Below are 16,124 nucleotides of genomic sequence, written 5' to 3' on the forward strand. Positions count from 1 at the left end.
GCAGTAGCACAATAGTAGTAAGCCTGGAAAACAGGATCTGGGAGAAATAACTAAGGGCTCCCACACTGCTCTTATCTCTGTGACTACAGAGCTACATCTTGCAATTGAAGTGAGGTGTGCATGGCAGGAACTGGTCGGAATTGTGTGCTTTCAAATAGGCTGGTTGCCCTGTGCCTTAGTTTCCCAGATGAAATATTTACTGTAATTGCGATTGTGGAGGTATATGTCAAGTGACAAAAGTTATTAATTTAATGGCAATATGGACCTGTGGAGAAGTATTTCATTACCTGTGATGTGCCTCTAATACTGTAGAATTTACAACCTTTTATCCAATTACGTAATGACCATAATTAAAAAAACCAAACAACCCTCCAGCCCTCCCTCCCATGTAGGCTTTGTGATTAAAGCCCTCAGACTGGCCTGACTGTGAAGGCAGGAAGGCAAGTGAGGGGATGTAATTTTTAATTCTTAGAGTTTCCTGCAGAGCACTTCAGACTGCTTTAGCTCAGGCTGGGTGACAACCTGTGGGAACCCAATCCCACTCCACTGCGAGCAGGACTTCTGCCTGCTTGCTGCCGGCACCGGCTGTGGTGTGCCGTTTCATGGTGTCCCCCCGCCAGAAAAATTCCTAGTTCCAGTATAGACTCAGACAAATTAACAAAAATAAGCTCTGTCTCCCTCAGTTCTGCATTCCCATGAAAATGCGACTGATAGTAAGGCCCATCATGCCATACAATGCCAAAAGTAGTACAGTCCAAAGATTAAGAGGTGCCAGGTTCGGAGCTAGAGGTCCTATCTTGCTTTAGACTCACCACATAGTTGGAAAAATGAACAAATTTTTTGGCTTAGACTGGTTGAAGGGACTTTGAGTTGGAAAGCTGCCCATATTTTCCATAACATCAGCTGGTTTAATGACGGAAACAGGCTCTCCCTCTGAAGCATTCGACAAAGAATAGATGTCCTTAATGAATTAAAGCAGTTCTCAGCTGCAGTTTGGCACCAAACTGTTCTATACCATTGCTAGGGTGAGAGGAGCAGAGCTGCAGGAGGGGCTGGGGAAGGCAGTCCTGCCCCGTTCATGCCTGTTTGCTTTGCACACTTGACAGGACTGTGGTATACCCTATACGGCGGTTTCCTCGTTGCGCTGTTGTTCATGTGGATGTCTCATGTAACGACAGGGGAGAGAAAAACATTTCTTTAAACAAATGAAAATAAGATTGTAAACCATAAAGCAAACAGCAGGGAGATTTGGGGACAGATGTACTAACAAATCAGCAACAGCTGTGAAAATTAGTTCTGATACATTTTTTGAACCTGATTAAAAAAATAATAATCAAGATTAGAGTTCATTTCCTTTTCAAATACCACAGATATCGATGTCTATGCCTGATATGCATTGAGCCTAAGCAGCGTGGCACAATTCTCTCTGTGGCCGCATCAAGGTACTTGGGTGGGTCTTTCCTCGGTGCATGGAGGGATGGAGTCGTCAGGACCGATGGTGCCCAGCAGTGCCCCTGCCCCAGCACCTGGTGCCCCAAAGATGCCAAGCAGCATAAGGTACTCGGGCAGGTGGAGCTGGCAGAAACTTTCCACGTGCTTGTAGGCAATTTTGTCTGCAGAGGAGGAGCCAGCTGTATTAACATGGGGTTTCTTGACACTGCCAGTTCTTTCTGCCTATCCGTAACCAGAAAAGCGCTACTTAATTTTCACCAGGAAAGACTTCTCTCAGCAGAGCAAATGTCAGTGTCTAATCTTCAGACTGAAGAGAGACACATCGTAACCCTCGGACTGCAGAACCCTTTCTATCTTGTCTTCAGCATGGCTGTATTTGATTTCACTATTCCTAAAGAAAACTTTGTATTTGCTAGGATTACTTGAGATTGTGCAAGAGTTTAAAGAAGAAAATATATATTCTTGTTTTCTGGCAAAGAATAAGATTAAATTCTTGATTCTAATGTTGGAAACAGTGAACAAAAGAAAGCACAACCTTGTGATATTCATCACACCCGTGCCTGTTTGTAGCTGGCACTAGCTTTCCGTGAGACATGTCTCTGCCACAGATACTCTGCAGCCAGAGTAGCTTCTCTTACATTCAAAGAAGGGCCAAGCGTACTACTTTTTTCACCCCCCCAAAAAAGCTGCTAAGTAAATCTCTTCATTCTGTTAATTTGTGGGATCATACTACAAGCTCCGATAGTCACCTCAGTTCCTGTGGAGCACCCTGCATCTCACCAGGGAGTGTTTCCCTCGCAGTGCCCAGACCCCTGTTTACCCTTTCTCTGAGGAAGCCAGGTCAACTGCAGCTAGAACTATGATATTTGGTAGATGTTATATTACACTTTCCTCTTCCGGTGTCTTTTGGCTAGCTACCATCTCATAGAGACAATACATGATGCAGTAATACCTGCCATTGTTTACAGGAGAAATTTCCAGACATGGCAGATGTGAGGGCTGAGGGCACAGTTCCTGCACAGAGAAGGCCTCCCCCAAACAATCTTCTCTGGCTAGAAGGGTGTTTCCAGAGCAGAGGTTTTCGGCAGGGACTGGAGCTGGCGGTGGCGACAGTGCCATTAGAAAGGGCTCAGTGGTCCCTGTGCTCCAGGCACAACCTCCCACATTCGCCACATCAGCAGGTCCTGTTTTCTGAATACTATAACGCACTTTAGGGAGCAAAAACCTACCAGCCGTTGCTCAAAGCCTTTGTCTGAGGCAAAGAGCAATCAAGAGCTTGTCTGGCTGTGTGAACTGCAGGTGCTGGCCCAGAGCTTGGTACTTCAGGTCCCCCAAACATGGGGAGCACTGGGGCACTGCTGGGGGAAGTCCAGTGCGCTCTGCTGCCTGCCCCTGCCCGAGCTGCGGTCCCACACGCTTGGGCTGCAGTGGTCAGCCTCGAGGATTTGGGCTTAGGCAAAGCAGGTCAGGGCTGCGCTGCTGGCCCTGTAGCTGCTTACTTTGCTATGCCTGGAGCCTAGGTTGCCAAAAAGGCTTCATAGGCTGAAATCAGGTTGGTACTGAAGGTGCAGGAGATGCTTTTACTAAAATGCTAAGCACATTTTTTCTGCATTTTGGCCCTGTTTTTTAGAATGTGAGGTTGTGTTAAATGTTTCATTTACATTTTCCTGTTTTCTGCAAACAGGAAATCCTGCTCTCACCTATAAACTAAAAAAAAAGGTGATGTGCCTGTTTTGAAGTAACTGTTGCACTCTGACTCACACTACCTTCCTCTTGGTACAAGAGCCTTATGTCTGTCTGTGTTTGCTTTTTGCTCAAATACTATCTTCTGAAGTTGCAGGAGATTTTGTTGGAGCTCTGAGTTTAGTTTTCACTCTGTACTCATTGTCATTGTCATTGAGGCAGCCAGTCTGTAGAGGAAAGCAAAGTGTATTTTTCTGTTTTGTTGTGGCTATCTGCTCTTTAGAAGACAAAGTAATCCTGGTGTCAATAAACCAGCTGCATTCAAAGCACCTGCCCCTACACACACATCTACACACAGGTCCAAATCCACACTTTAAAAGGGTTAGAACGCTTTTTGCAGGGATCTATTCAGTAGTAGCTGACTCTTGCTATGCTTTATGCTTAGAAATACACATTTAAAAAAAATAGTTTTTATTTCACAGCTTTTTAAATTTTGAGGCCAAGAGGGGTAATGTCATCTTCTGCATCTTAAACACCCTGAATTCTCACCCAGATCCTGCAAACCCAAGGCACCACATGACTTCAGCTGGACTAAAACATTTGGATTTTCAGAATAGAAAAGTTTGGGAAAGGCAGGGCCTGTTTAAGCTGGCAGAGGGGAAGCTAAGGGGGGGGTATGAGAGCAAGCTATAGCTACTTGAAGGGTAGTTACAAAGATGACAGAGCCAGACTCTTCTCAGTAGTGCCAGACAGCCCAGACGTGGGGCAGGAGCCACATACAAGAGCGTGGGAGGTTCAGGTTGGACATTAAGAGAATGGTAGTGCAACTCAGGAACACATTGCTCAGGGAGGCTGCAGAGTCACTGTCCTTGAAGGTTTTTGAGACTTTGCAAGGCAAAGCCATGTCTGAGCTGACCTGGTGTTCGTGGCAGCCCCGCTTTGCGGAGGCACCTGGACCAGGTGTCCTCTACAGGTCCCTTCCAGTGTTCTGATGAGTCTGTGATACTGCTTAGTGCCACAAGCAGGAACACAGAGATATTAAAGATGCCCTAAAACTACTGATGGCAGGAATGTGATTAGGTGAGACATGGCCAGACATTAGGCAAACAACACTCCATGCATCAGAAGCAAGTTAAAAAAAAGACTTAGTGAGGAATTCAGTAGTGCATTGATTTCTTGAGGAGATTTGCTGGAGAAAGAGCAGCAGGTTTTGGCTTAAGAAATTGTTTCGTCTTCACACATACACTGTAAATACATAATTACCCACAAAAGAGCTCAAAGTGCTCTTTTAAAATATTAATATTCACAAATTTTGCACAACAAAACTGAGGATAGTTGGTAAATGTGTTAAAATCTCTGTAGAAGAATAACTGGTATGTTCTGAAAAAAGGCTACAACATCCTGTTTTGCCTTTCCAAAAACATAATTTCTTCTTATCCCCAAGTGTCTCTGGCAATAATGAGCTTCACAGGGCAAGTATGAAAAGCTGCATTTACAATTTGCTACAGTGAACTGAGGAAGAGCTAAAATAGAATATTAAATAAAACTCAAGTGATTCATTTTAAGAAATAGAATTCCTTATAATAAACACATGTTTCAGAAGCATGGCTATAATTTACAATATGTTAATTGCTTTACTACTGTACTTTTTGACTTACTGTGCCTATAACATTAAGTATGACTACAGATGGCACAGGATATTTTCTTTGCAACATTACCACATCTCCCTGTTGTAATGATCCTTGCCAGTGCAGAGTGTAAGTATTTATTGTGGCTCAATATTTTTAAGGAGAAGGGAAAGACAGAGAGTTTCAGGTTCATAACATCTAACAAAAGGCATTTCACTGCAATGACTAAGAAAGGAGACAATTTGCCTTAGGGTCTGCATAATCTCAGTGGAGGGAGACAGGAACATCTCACAAAATGATTCACACCACCTAGAAGGGGCTTATGGTCACCAGCCAGGTTCTTTAATACACTTCAGTCAGGTTCTTAAAGGTTGATGGTATGAATCTGGGCTTTGGGAAGGGTACATGTGTTATTTATACTATTTAGAAGAAGGACTTACCACGCAAAATTTGTTTTGCCTTCTTTCTATTTGAATGATGTCAGGAATGGACAAAAACATCCTCTCTAGATTTTTACCCCAGGCATTCTGTTGTTCCACACCCTCAAATAAAAAAGATTACTTCAGTGGTGCCAGTCCCCCATCCATTATTTTCAGAACACATTTGGGAACATCTTGCACTGTCAGGACAATTATTCCTGGCTTCAAGCTGTGCCTGAGCAAAGGCAGGGGCTACATGGAGATTTTCACTGCAAGCCTGTGTCTATTGTTTGCTCTGAAAGTGCCCATGTGTGCTAGAAAGAACATATTGTCCATGCTCTACATGGAACAAAACTGAGCAAACAAAGCTGCAGGGCAGAGGAATGATGAATTAACTAGGTAGTGAATAGCCACTGCCAGATAACATGCAATATAATACCATGGTTTTATATGTTTTTACATATAATAGCTCACTGAGGAATATTGAGGTGTTAGATCACTTTAGCCAAGCCCCTTTCTATACTGATATATATAAGAAGTCTTAACATCTCTGATTGCTTGGAGCTATATATTGGAATTTATCCAATCTCTTTACACTGTGCCTTTTGCTAAGTGTAAAGAACTGCCCTCAGCACAGTGCCCGTGCTTTCTCACAGCTGCTGCCATATTGTGCCCAAATGTGAACGAGTGATTTCAGGCTCTCGAATGTACCACTGGTTTGATACCTCTGACTTGGGCAGTGAGTGGTACTGAGACTCAGGGGCCCCGGGAGCATCCAGAGCTGCACATTAGGCATGTCTTTGGGAACTCTGCTTCTTTTAAGATCTGGAAAACTTGCAGGTCCAGATCTGCTGGATGAAAAGGAGTTAAACCTAGTTTGATATTTTGGTCTCCATCCTCATTTGAGGAGGCTTATTTTTGCAGCAGCTGCAATGGCCCCTGCATCCTGAGCAATTCATCAGAAGCAGCCCAGCTCAGATCCAATCTGCCAGAACATTTCATCCAGGTGGTCTCCATCTCTGCTGCCACCTCTTGTGGCATGTAAGAAAAGGTTTCCAGCAGGATTACTTGCTAGGCTAGCCTGCTTGTGGCTCCCTCTTCCCTGGGGCCCAATGCCTGCCCCATTGCATGACCAGATATGTGTCCACCATGGCATGTGTCCACAGTTATCTACCATGAGATAAATACACTTCCAGTCACACAAGTTGGGGTGAGCTCACCATTCATCTTTTAATAGGAAACACACACATACATTTTTTATCATATCTAGTCAGCCAGAGAAGCCTATATTTGTTTAGTAGTGTACAGCTCTCAAATGCCTCCATGTGTGCCGGCATGACATGCTGGGATGGAAGAGCTGGCCACCACTACTCCTCACCTCAGGGTCACAGAGTGAAGGCCTGGAAGAGCTCTCATGAAACCATCTGGATTGTATTAGCTAGAGTGCAGCCAGCAGGTCAAGGGCAGGGAAGAGATTATTCCCCTCCATCAGGCGCTTTTCAGTTTTGCCCCCCACCCAAGGAGTACAGCAAGATGGTGGTGGAGTGCAAGGCACACAAAGAGAGGTTGAGGGAGCTTAGCTTGGTCAGCATGCAGAAAAGAAGGCTAAGGAGAGATATTATTGCCGTCTACAACAACCTAACAGGGGTATGGAAAAGAGAGAGACAGGCTTTCCTTGGAGGCTGAGAGTCACTGAACACAGGTGACCCACAGTAGGGTTAGCAACACCTAGGTCCTTCCTGACTGAGACCACAAGCATAGTTGTAGCCCTCATGGTGAGCTAAGGAAAGGAAGCAGGCAAGGGAATAGGGCACCACTTTTTTCAGACCATTGACCTAGCTGGAAAAAGTGGGCAAGATCTTCCTGACAGGCATTTGTCTAGTCTGTCCTTGACTGTGTTTGTGCTAACCACAATTTGACCATTTGTATTTTGGTCATTGTTACATTAGGAGTCAACAAGTTTTTATGAAACATGCGAAAAAAGCCACGGATAACTTAGCTTCACCAGTAATCTTTAGGGTCCCGTGACTACATTTCTGTTTATAAAAATAACAACTTGTTCATATAAACTAGATGCGATTAAAATCAGCCCGTGAAAACAATCAGATTTCCCTTTCATCAGCAGACTCTGCGGGAGAGCAATACTGTTACTTGTGCTGTCTGAGCAGTGTATGATACTTTGCAACACTGAACAACATCACTTAGACCCTAAGAGCAGAGTCAGCTCTTTAGAAGGAATCTGGATGAGGTACCACTCTTAAAAAGGTTTATATTTACACAAAGGGAAAAGCATGCCTTCGGAGGCCTATGGGTGTTGGCAGCTTACAAGGATTTCCCATTTATTAAAATGAATGAAAAAGAGGTGAAACCAATGCATTCTTGGTCCGGTAGAGTGTGAGCCCGTTACTCTCTTCTGGCAGTGAGAGGGAGATGCCGTACACCTAGTCCTGATCTCCCCAGGTGCCCTGCAGTTAGTCCAGGGCATAAAACTGAATTCCTGGTTCTGCTGCAGACTTTTTCTGCCATCTTGAACACACCTCTAAAGCAACATTCATGGAGAGCTTAGGCACCAGAGCGCGCAGTCAGAGCTCACACGAATGTGCTAGGCACTGGCACTTTCCCTGGGGAGGTCCCCAAGGTGCGCACAGCCCTGTCTGGCGCAGCCACCTCCTGGGCAGGGCTGAGCAGCTCAGGACCTGGGCAACTCAGCTTCTACAAAGTCAAAGTTTCTTCACTGTTCAATCTGCCCAATCTGTTCGCAATACATCAAACACACACCTACTAGCATGAAACGTGGCAGCCTAACAAAGCTTCAGTTCTGCACCCCTAAGGGTTCCATGGGTTGAACTGACCTTGAGCATGGGAAGTGTCAGTGCATGTCTGCCCAAAACACACTTTGTAGACAAACTCACAGCAGCTCAGAATAAGATGTCTCAATGTCCTTAATGGGTCTAATCCACTCTCTGCTTCCCAGTCCTCCATCTGCAAAACTGGGGATGTAGTACATCCCTATTTCACTTGGACATCACAGGGATAAGGATATTCAAGGCTAAGCAGCAAAGGAGCATGCAGGCCCTCAAGGAACGCTGGCTGCCATTTATCAGCTATTTAATGAATTAATGACATAGTAAAGCCACATAAAAAAAAAACAAGATACAAAAAGGGTTAAAAAAAGATCAAAACCATACTCTATGTAAAACAGTCATGTTCTTACTTTTTTTCTGTTGAAACTTCATATCTAGAAAAGCTTTGTCTCTGTCAGTTCCACATACTTCTCTTGATAGTGTTCCTCACCCCATGATAGTGACTTTTTGTAATGCTTTATTAGTTTCTAAAAAAAAAAATTAAAAAAAAATCACCAGATGACTTATAACAATGTTATTGTTATTGCTCATTATTATCATTTGTCATATGAGACAATGCCTGGCTGTGCATTTTTCCTCTTTTGAAAGAGAAATCTGGCTCAGCTCTGAAGACTCCAAATTCTGTTTATTATAATAGCTGAAACATGTTTATTACACTGTCATGTTTTTATATCCCTCCTGCTACCTTGTGCAAAACATACTTTTGCTCTGACCAAACTGTGAAAATTCTGCAAGGTTTTGCCCTCTCTGATCAAGCCATTGATCCACCGAGTTCAACAGCCTCACGTGATGGTAGCCAGTATCTGACCCAGCAGATTGTCCTCCACCTCTCAGTACCACACCTAATCCTGGGAGGCACTCCATGGGGAAGATGCCTTCATGAATTCCAGTCCTAATTCGTGAGATTTCCTGAGTTTTAAGCTCTATTCTTTCCTAAAAAATGTGAGTTAGGGATGGTCATGTACTGCCTGTCTGTGTGGTTGTTAGTATAATGGCATTTGATCAACAGGAGAAGCCGCAGGAGACATATGTAACAGCTAAAAATAACAGTGATAAAGCAACAGTAATGACAACCCTATTTTCATATTGCAGCTGCAATGAATTTGTGCAGAACCTTGGCTGAGAGGCTATCCAGGCACTTAACCAAGCCTTTTGGACCCCTGAACCACACTGACTCCACAGCTTGATGGCAAGAAGTCTGCCAAGCGACTTTCTGAACACAAATAGCAATCAAAGAAAGTCACCTTATGGGAACTCAGTCATTGTTAATATCTCCTTGATTGCGGACCATATCTGAAAGACTAACAAGCTCTGCCTTTTGGACCTGGTGTCTGGAAGTGTGAATGTTCTCTCCTGAATTCTGCCATGGGGTTTAAGGAATTACATTACCTTCCCCTACAAATCTTGCACTGCCAGGATTGTCTGTGATTCGATAACGAATGGGATGTTGCTAGATATGCGCTAAAGGTTCATTGTGGCATGAAAACCTCCCAAAGAGTTTGCTTGGCTTTACAGCGATGTCAATATTTATTGTCACTGTCACAGACCCAGAAAGGTTACACAGACATGGCCAGGACGCTGCACTTGCAGTTCGTATAGGGTTACATAAAACACTCTCCCTCCGCTTTTGAATTTAAGGGATATTGCATAACAATGGGTGCCAATGAGATGAGTTTTTCAATCAGTCCAAACACTGTTGGGAAAGGAAGGGAACCAGTGACTGACGTATCTGGGCTCCTGCTTCTTGCTCCACAGACCCCGGCTGGGTTTGAACCCTGGAGGAGCGATCCTAACACTATAGTCCCACAACTCCCTTAAGTCAACATAAGCAAATGCTGATGCTAAAAGAAGCAGTGCCAGCTTCCCACTGACCCAATCGCTGTTTTCATTCTCTTTGCTTCCCCAGTGACTGCAAATAGTCATAAATACATATGGGAGGAAAAAAAAGAGGCTAGTTTTAACCCAGAGCGTTGCCCTGTTCCCACTCATTATGTGGCTGCATGAACATCTGGCAGAAGGGAGAGAGAGATGCAAGTGGCAATAAACAGGCAGAGGACTGGAAGGTAAGCCAGGACTGCTTATTCCAGTTTAAACTGATTGTGGAGCTAGCGAGTAACCTACAGCACTTGTACAACGTTCCATCAGGGCTAAAGAGGAGTGGCGGGTGGGTGTGCAAAAGCAGGAGGCAGACTTCCCTGGTCCGTTATATCTGGATTAGGCAGATAAGATGAAACCAATTTTCTGACTCTGAAAAAACGCTGTCAGAAATATTTAAGCTAGTCTAAACATAGCTAAAGTACGCTTCACATTATCCATGGTGACATCCAAAATCAAGTACTGATAATTTCTAATGAAACATAACCTAGACAAGTTGCTCCTTTAAATCAAAACCAGTCTCATCTTTTTTTGAAATGCAAATCACTTGCCTCATAAAAAATTTTTGTTTCAGAAAATTATATTGAGAATAATGTTTCTTAATAATGACTCTTATAACAGCATTACTTAAAACAATTAAATCAATTAGTTCAATAAAATTCTTCAGCTGAACTGCAATATTTTGGCACTGTGACTGATTGAGTTTACTGCCTTTCCAATTAATGAAAGATTGGTTCCTTTAGCAATTACACTCTGATTAGTCCACAGCAACAACATTTTCCATTACTCATCCCCCACTGCTATCAAAGGGCCTTTATTGCTGGCTTCTCATTCTCTCTTTAATCCTAAATTAACAGAGTTTATCACAATCCTTGCTCAGTAGCACTCTTGGAGAAAAATTGATTTTGAATTTTATCCATGCTAAAATGTCACTGACATAGGCAAATCCAAGAAGTAACATTACTAGACATTGAAGCATCATGCCAGCCCCAACCACCTAATGTTTTTGGCTTAATTTTAAAAATTGTAGCTGTGGCTGTTCAGGAACAAGTAAGAGTTAACGTCAAAAAGTGGGATAAAAAAGTAACTGTTTATCACAAAATAGCTTAAAGAATCTTTTCATAGCCTGAGTAATCAAGCTTCTGTCAAGGTGAGATAATTGTCAATCAAGCTCTCAAGTCAAACACAGCTGCTAAAAATCAGAGACAAGTGAAGCCAGGCACTTCACTGCAGTTTGAGCACCTAACTCAGAAGCGAGTACAGAGTCTTGGCAGTAGCTGAGACTCTGTTGTAACTCCATACAGTTGTAAAAGCACTCAGAAAAGAAGTCCAAATTGGAGAGTTTTGTCTTTCTGAAGCTGAAAACAAATGTATTTACCATGCCGGTTAAAATGGTACTTAATGAGTATTAAAGAAAATGTGGTTCTTGACTTCCAACAGGCAATTAGTATTTCTTTTAATCAAATCCTATTAGTAAAAGCTTTTTCTGGCTCAGCAGACTAAATGAATATGCCAGAGAAGACTATGAGCATACTGCAATGAGCCGTCACCATTCCTGCAAAGACTCACGCTTCTTTACTTCACTCTTGCCTGTTTAAAGTAATCAGAAATTACATATGCGAGCATTGCTAAAACAGAGTGTTATATATATTTATATTTTGTCACCGTTAGGTTCCATGTCTTTCTTTTTTTCTCAAATTTTAAAAATTATTTTACTTGTTATAAGTTTTGTCACTTACTCTACTTGACTCCGTTAAGTACAGTTTGAAGTAAAATCTGGAAATCAACAATTCTCGCAAGAAACTAACTTTTTTCTTTTATATGCTGCACATTCATACACCACTATTGTTTATTATACTATTGTGTAATTTTGCACAAATATCGATTAGTAATGTCGTAAATCTGAAAACCACAATTCCCAGGTGATGACCATGACCCTAGAAAAAGTCTAGAGAAAACAACCTCATTACGAGACATACCTTGCAATAGATGTTTGTTTAACTGGAAATCCGCAAGAGCAGCTGCCCAGTGCAACGGTACATATTTGCTTCTGAATCCTTTCTCAAAGGCACTATTTAAACAAGCTGATGAATTGAGGTGGATTTCTCCCCACCTCCATTCCAGCAAAACAAGGAGACTCAGAAGATAATTTTTTTTTTGTTATTGCAACTAGTGCTATGTGGTAAGTGAGAAATTTACTTTCTATAGTCCTATTTAAATATGAAGGTGGGAAACTTCCATATTCCTGTACAGATGCAATGTCTGTGTGTACTGCTCAGTGACATTTCTATTTGAAAATGAATATACTTCTATTTCTAGAAGTGTTTTTGTATAGAGCTCCTTGTTGTCCATATTTGGCTTGATATTTAAGATCTGGCTACTCTAGCTTCACCACTTCAGCAAGAGGGAAACAAGAATTACTGTATAGAGAATATCAGTCCAATTCAAGATATACAAGTAGTTTCAGATCTGGTTCTGATTTACGTTAAACTGTAAACAGCTGAGAATGATAACAAGGGTTTTATGATGTGTGCAGCTGGACTAGCTATCACCAAATTTCACACAGCATCCTGAAGAGCAACAGTGATAACAGATTTTTTTAATCACCCCCATTCTGGACTAAGTTCGATGCTTTGACCTTGTGGTGGTTTAGGCTGGGGTAGAGTTAATTTTCTTCATAGTAGCTAGTATGGGGCTATGTTTTGAATTTGTGCTGAAAACAGCGTTGATAACACAGGGATGTTTTAGTTACTGCTGAGCAGTGCTTACACAGAGTCAAGGCCTTTTCTGCTCCTCACCCCACCCCACCAGCGAGGAGGCTGGGGGTGCACAAGAAGTTGGGAGGGGGCACAGCTGGGACAGCTGACCCCAACTGACCAAAGGGATATTCCATATCGTATGATGTTGTGCTCAGTGTATAAAGCTGGGGGAAGGGGGAAGTGGGAAGGGAATGCTTGGAGTGATGGCGTTTGTCTTCCCAAGTAGCCGTTACGCGTGATGGAGCCCTGCTTTCCTGGAGATGGCTGAACACCTGCCTGCCCATGGGAAGGAGTGAATGAATTCCTTGTTTTGCTTTGCCTGCGTGTGTGGCTTTTGCTTTACCTATTAAACTGTCTTTATCTCAACCCCGAAGTTTTCTCATCTTTACCCTTCCAATTCTCTTCCCCATCCCACTGGGAGGGAGTGTGTGAGCAGCTGTGTGGTGCTTAGTTGCCAGCTGGGGTTAAACCACGACAGACCTAGAGGGGAAAGTTTGTGTCTCCTGAGCAGGTCACACTTTACACTTGTTTTCTGGGCTCTGTTTTAGCCTTTCTTCTGCCAATGTCTGGATGGGAATCCCTTCAGCCTGTCAACACCTAACTTTAATTAGCTGAAGAAATTTCTCAAAGTGCTCCTTCTCTCCTGGAGCTGCTTTCTGCAACCATTCTAGCTCCGACAAAAAAAGGAATCAGGAGTGACAAAAGGCAGGTCATCAATGGACCATGGCTGAGGTGGTGTCACTCATCTTCGCCTCCACCATTGGCCAACGATGTAAAGTGTCAGAAAGGGCTTGATCCAATGTCCCTTCTACTCCTGTGGGCAGCATTTATGCATGTGACCAACTTCACTCTTGCATGGAGGAAGATCTGAGCTAATTTAACAGTATGCTAAGTGCCACAAAAATAAACTTTCTCAGAGCAGGAATGATGTTTTCCATAGTAAGATAGAAACAAAAAAGTACAAGATGAGCCATGATTTTAAGATGTGTGAGAGTTCTGTGACACCTATTTCAAACAAAACTAAAAGTGTCCATCAGCCACTTGCTCTTTCATTTGCTTTGTGTCTTCACCTGCATTGGTGTCTGTAGGCAATAAACCATAAAGTAGAAACAGGGACTGAATACTGAGATACTAATTCAGGCTAAACTCTTATTACTGGCAAAGGAAGATCTGTCTGAGTAACCTTATCATCCCCTAATTTTTTCACTGTAAAAAGGAAAAATACTAAAAAACCATATTCCTGCAGCATCCAGCAATTTTGCTCCTCTCAGTTTCAATAATCAGAACATTACCCACTAATGTGGTTTAAAAGCAGAAGGGTAAAACCATGCCTCCTAACAGGAATTGTGGTGGGCTTGAGAAGCAAAGGTTTGTTCCTTAAATTTCAGCTTTTGGTTTCATAGTGGAATTTTCTGATTTTTGTTAACTTACCTTGCCTTTTCTCCTCCTGTGCAATGTCTTTAAAATTCATATCTGAAATATGACTTTTCAATTTTCAGATCTAATTGCTGGATAAATTAAAGGAAAAAAGCAGAAAATGAGCTATATTAGGAATCAAAAGCTTCTGTAAATTAAGGTCATGGATTGCAAGAAAAACAGGAAGATGTTATGGTTTTTGTTGCAATGCTATGAAATTTTCTTTTTACTTTGAAGTAAACTCTACTTTACTTTGAAGCAAACTCTACTTTACTTTGAAGCAAAATGGGGTAGCTCAACCATTGTTTATAGTGTATAGAGAAACTGTCCATGGTGGTTATGAACTCCAAATCATCAAATGAATTATCAAGACTAAATGGTAATCTTGACTACTACTTCTTGCAAAACTCATCGGTGGTAGTGACGTATGATACATTTTCCAAGTCCTAATATTCAGTTCTGATGATAGGAAAAGTGCGATAATGATTTCCTCCCTATTTCACAACGATTTTGTGAAAACCAGTTAGTGCTTGTAGAATGTTTTGATTGGCTAAAATGCTGCATGAGTGCTCATCTTTTAATTGGACATCTGACCTTCATGTAGTATTCTTAAACATTCTTAATGTATTTCTTAATAACATAATTCTTAAATTTTTTTTTACTTCCTTCAAACTCTGAACTCTTTAGCTATGATATGGTCTAGCAGTTGATATCTTACACAAGGCTGCACCTTGCATGATTTGAAAGTGAAATTTAAAATATTGACGAGATGATGAATCTTCCCCTTCTCTGAACTTTACACACTCACATAAAGCTATTGATTTTTTTAGTGATGAAAATTATCACACTGTGGTTCTGAATTTATTTTTGCTTTCTGCTGCTAACAGTTTACAGCAACATACTAAAATAATGTCAAATTATGTACCAAAGGTGTCTGTTGCATGACTTTCAAAATCTAGAGTCTGTGGCTCACTGGTGGCCCGTAAGAATTTTGGTAAAGAGGTAACACACGAGGTCATATTTCCAGATTTACCTGATAAATTTTCTATTATAAGAATAAAAAAGGTAACCACAAGAAGTCTTAGCCACCAGTGAGGTTCACTAAGAAGTGCTAGATTTATGACAAAACAAAAGCAATGAAAATTTATAGTTAACTTCGAAACAATCCATTGTGCCTCAGAAAAGTGGTACATACAATAAATGGTATCACACTGGTACAACTTTTTAAGCATGGACCAAGATTTTTTCCATCTCTTGTAGGTCTTTTAATCCATACCTTTGGCATCTCAAGGTTATATTTCAAATGCATTCTGGTTGGTACTGTCCATAAGGAAACCAGAGAAGCGTCAACTGTTTCAACATGTAGATACTGACCTCCTAAGGGATGGTGGGAGGTTGCTCTTAGCATGTTGCCCTGGTGCATCACACTGTTTTCTGCTGCTTTGTTCAAGATAGCTCAAATGCTACTTTCTCAGATCCACTTATTTGAAAAAGTAATTTGTGTCTTACCATGAAAAAGATTGACGAGCTGCCCTGCTGATATTATGTAGGTATTCACCCTTGGGGTCTGAAAACTGTTTTCCAATGAAGGCCTTTAAATGTAGAACTTAGCCCTCTCCTTCCAGTCCTTCTTGCTCCAGTTTTATATGCACAAGTGAAGGAAAGAAATAGAGGAAGAAAGAATACACTGACTTGCTGTCTTAGAAGGATTTCGTTGCACATTGATGAATAAGACTGAAGATAACTGGTATGCAAAATAAGAATACAGGATCTTAAAGAGAAAAAAAGATGAATTACTAGTGCTTTATGGTGATAATTCTTTTGAAAAGTGGATAGACTGGTGTTTTAGTCATATTCTGCTCATAGGTAGGTGCCATAAGACCTGTAGAATTCATTAGGTTCTATTATTCCTTTATTTATATTACTGGACAGTATTTTCTAAATTTTTTAGTGTTGCAGCTTTTGGCCCTGAATACTGCAATGTTAGATAATGGCTTGTATTTGGAAAGAATGCCTTACAACAGAACG

This window comes from Ciconia boyciana, chromosome 1 (assembly GCF_034638445.1).
Source record: "Ciconia boyciana chromosome 1, ASM3463844v1, whole genome shotgun sequence".
In the NCBI taxonomy this organism is placed as follows: domain Eukaryota; kingdom Metazoa; phylum Chordata; class Aves; order Ciconiiformes; family Ciconiidae; genus Ciconia; species Ciconia boyciana.